The sequence below is a fragment of the Mus caroli genome, chromosome 1 (assembly GCF_900094665.2).
Source record: "Mus caroli chromosome 1, CAROLI_EIJ_v1.1, whole genome shotgun sequence".
Classification (NCBI taxonomy): domain Eukaryota; kingdom Metazoa; phylum Chordata; class Mammalia; order Rodentia; family Muridae; genus Mus; species Mus caroli.
Window position 1 is genome coordinate 114,149,172 of NC_034570.1, and position 4,356 is coordinate 114,153,527.

Here is a 4,356-nt window from a genome sequence, read left to right on the forward strand (position 1 = left end):
CTCTAAATGACCCAAGCATAGCTGTTCAGAAATCAGTTTTGTGGCTGCTTCTAATTTTTCAGAGGAGAGAGGCCATTGAGGAACCCATACAACTTCCTCTGTAAGCCATGGTATGGGCATGGAGCCCTCAACTGCCCCTAGAAATAACCCAAACCTTGTCTCCCATTATTACCTTCTTTAGGGATAGGTTCCAGTCTACCCTGCTCTCCTTTCCCTAATNCCCTTCCTTCTTTATAGCCCATTTTTCTTCATTATTTGAACAGCTTGTGGCGAGTATTCATTAGTCAAGGTCATTCCTAGTGTCTGTAAAATGTCTCTCCCCCAGAGATTNACTGGGAGTGGTAAAACATAAGGTGTGAATCGTCCTATTTGACCTTCAGGTGCTTGCCAGCTCAAAGAATGGGAGCTAACAGTGGGGCAGGACTGATAACCTAACCCTTGCAAAGAATGTGATGAGTGAGTAATGGGCCAAGCTTTTAGCCACCAGTGGGAAGAGATGATACTTTTATCTGTTCCTGTGTCTAAAATCCCTTTAAATTGTTTCCCTTCTATAACTAATTCTAAGGATGGCCTGGAGTCAAGAGGCATTATTAAGTAAGCAGAATCATTTCCAGTAGAACCAATCCCTCTGGCAGCTCGAGGGACACCAGAGGAAGGAAAACAGNCATGTAGGCTTGGCAAAATTATTAACTGAACTGTTCTATCCCCTTGTGAAATAGAAAAGACACCCTGAGGACAGGAACAGAGAACTTGAAGTTCCCCTTCATAATCTTGATCTACGACTCCAGGGTGAACAATAAGGCCTTGTAAGGTAAGGGAGGCCCGGCCCAGTATTAGGCCGACACTTCCAGATGGCAAAGGCCCTTTGTAGTCAGTAGGAATGGGCTGCACCCCCATTTGGGGCATCGTCATGAATCAGGTGGTGGCACGGAGGTCCATTCCAGCCAATTCTTCTGTTGCCCTGCGGACTGTGGGGTCCACCTTTTGCCGGCTGGGATCCCATATGTTTTGGGGCCCTGAGATCTGGGGCCCTGATACATGTTTTTTGAAATGGCCTCATTTTCTACTACTTGAGGAAATTCTGGCTGCAGGGGCCTGCCTCGGATGTCCTTGACTGAGCGACAATCTCTGGCCCAATGATACCCTTTCCCACACTTAGTACACAGTCCTGGTGCTCTCCTTTTGACAAGGGCTCTACAGTCCTTTTTTAGTGTCCTGGTTTGCCACAATTATAGCAGAGTTTAAGCTCAGCCGTTTCAGGGAGTTTTTGCCCTTGTAGAATGGCAGCTGCTAAACCAGCATTAGTGAGTGGCCCTCCAAGCTCATGGCAAACCTTTAACCAGTCCTGCAATCCCTTGCTCTTTCTAGGTGTTATAGCCGCCCTGCATTCCTGTGTAGCCTGTTCATAGACCAACTGTTCAATTAAAGGCATAGCTGCCTCTGGGTCTCCAAAGATTCTTCCTGCTGCTTCTGTCATTCTAGCTACAAAGTCTGAGAACGACTCCTGGGTGCCCTGAGTAATCTTTGTCAAATGTCTACTTGCCTCTCCCTTCCTAGAGAGTGCCTTTCATGCCTTAAAGGCAGCAGCTGAGATCTGGGCATACGCTCCCCAATGGTAATTTGTCTGGTTAGTAGCATGTTGTCCCTGACCTGTAAGTAACTCAAAAGTCCATGTTCTTTGGTCGCCTTCAACAGTGGCATTGGCCCTTGCCTGTGCTTAGCAGGAGTCTTGCCACAAAGCTTCCCATTCTAGATACATTCCCATGTTAGGAGCTGCAGCTTTTACTACAGTCATCCAATCGCCGGGGGTCATTGCCAGAGTAGCAAGCCTTTCGACTTGAGCTATAGTAAAATTGGCGTTGACTCCATAGGTACAGACTGACTCTGCAAGTTCTTTAATCTGTATATACTCCACCGGAGCTTAAACGTTTCTGCTATTGGTGCCTTCAAAGACTGGAAACACTTGCTGCAGTTTTCTCTGTTCTTCTTTTGGACTGAATGACTCTGAATGATACCTCTGCACATAGGGCGGATGGTGAATGATTCCTCTGCACATAGGGCGGAGGTGCACTAGGACCCAGAGGTCGAGGGCCCGGAGACCATGCAGCGAACTGACAGTTGTCTCTAGCTGCTTCTGTCTTATTCTGTGACTGATTAGCTCGTCCTTCATCTGGCTGGTATCTTTCTCCCTCATAGTGAGCCGCTTCTTCCTCTTAGCCTGTTTCCTCAGAGAAGCTAAGTTCCTTATCCGATTTCTGAGCTACTAGCAGCTAGTGCCTTGAACTCATCTAATGGCAGATAGAGGCTCCTTCCCTTATGTGCCTCCCCAGCTCGATCTCTCTTCTTCTCTCCCTTTCCATCCTTTTTTCTAAGCTCTCCCAGGGCATTTTTTCCCCTTATTTCTCTTTTCCTCGGGCTCAAGGCCCGTGGAAAGGCCTTTATTCTTCGGTGCACCTTGTTTCGTTTCAACTCTTACTCTCTCTCCTCGCTCTGTCTCTGATAGACTGTCTTGAACCTCCTCCAGGATCTTCTGCCCTGCCTCAACCATTTGCTGACAATCCTCATCTGTTAAGCATGATCTTACCAGTTTCCACAACAGCATGGTCCCTGCTTTAAGTTTGACATTCTGCTGTTCCCTAACTAGATCTACTTTCAGTTTCTCCCAAGAGGTGATAGTTAATGACCCTGAGCACACATACCACGGCGCTACGCAATCTATCACTTTAACAAAGCCCTCTATAGTCTTAGTGGCGATTTTTAGGCCACACTGCCTTAAGACCGACCATAAGGCGGTCACTACGGAGTGGGAAGTTCCCATACTGCTCACTGCCCTGTTATCTAACCGTGCCTGATCGCGACTGAGAACCAGTCAGCAGTTCCAGCGGTGGAAGCAGTATGTGATCAAAAGAAAAAGAATGAGCCCCGTGAAAACATACAAAAAGGCCTCTAACACTAGAGAAATTTCAAGACCAAACATACCTTACAGAGCCTTACGTGTCCCGCATTTTTGAACCGGCCCCACAAACGGGGATCTCCCTTGTGCTGGTGTGATGGTATGTAGTTCCCGAGTTTCGGCACCACTTGTCCTGAGCTATCATTCTTGCCAGCAAGAACACACTCGGACAACCGGATTCTTCTGCGGGAAGCTTTATTGCTTCTTATGGAGGGAAAACCCAGATCAAGGAAAATGGTGCTGCTTATATAGCCCTCAGCGTGGTGTTTCAGCACCTGATGTGGCGTGTCAGCTCCTGATTTGTTTCTTGCCCATCACCTCATTACTACACCCTGAGATGGGCAGCGACTAGGCATGAATTCACTCTCGCACTTGCACACAAGGCTTGTTTACTAGTTAGGCACAGCGGAAGCCAGCGCCATCTTATAATGACGATTGCTCACAGCATGGCTCTCCACAGCCAGGTAATCAGAGTGAACTGTATTCTTAGCCACCCTATAAAGAACAGCAATGATGCTAACTCCTGCTAGATCATCATTCCATAGAACCAAGTCAACGGCAAGTCAGATATCTATGTTTGCATGATCTCCTTTGCACATAATGTGGCAGCATATGGAAAGTATATTGCCATTGTAAGTACAACTGTGGAGACCAAGGAACCATTGAAAGAAATACAACCAGCTTTGCAGCTCTCTGAACCAATTGAACAGGAATTTGTTAGCATCAATGAACTCTTTGTACCTAAAGCTTTGTGAACAGAGTCAGATATTCATTTTCCATGCCTATGATGCTACCACATACTTTGAGACAAACTGTGATGACATTAAAGATATCTCTAAGATGATGACAGGATTTGAGTTTGCCTTTGAAGAAATGAAGTTCAAGAAGAATGACATTTATGGAGAAGACTAACAGCAGTACATATTGTGTAATTAGGACAAAATTAAAATTTGACAAATAATTTATATTGTATGAAATCAATATTGTAAGCCCTGCTTTTATGATAAAAATGGAGATTTAAGAGTGTTATAGCAGTGAATACTCCTCCACTTTTCTAATATCATGTATTAAGTTGTTTTCATGGAATAGCTAGTCAGAAAAAGTTGTTTCAATTCAGTTTAAACAGACTGCATTATTTTTCTTTTCTTTTTTATGATTCTTTTTTAAATTAGGTATTTATTTCATTTACATTTCCAATGCTATCCCAAAAGTCCCCCACACGCTCCCCCAACCACTTCCCAATCACTCATTTCCACTTCTTGGCCCTGGTGTTCCCCTGTACTGAGGCATATAAAGTTTGCATGTCCAATGGGCCTCTCTTTCCAATGATGGCTGACTAGGCCATTTTCAGATACATATGCAGCTAGGGACACGAGCTCCAGGGGGTGTACTGGTCAGTTCAT

The 4,356-nt window shown here is 45.3% G+C and overlaps 1 pseudogene; it reads left to right on the forward strand.

Moving 5' to 3' along the window:
• The window catches only part of LOC110303638, a 7,242-nt pseudogene extending 3,377 nt beyond the window's left edge, over positions 1–3,865 (forward strand).
• Positions 3,866–4,356: the final 491 nt, after the last annotated feature.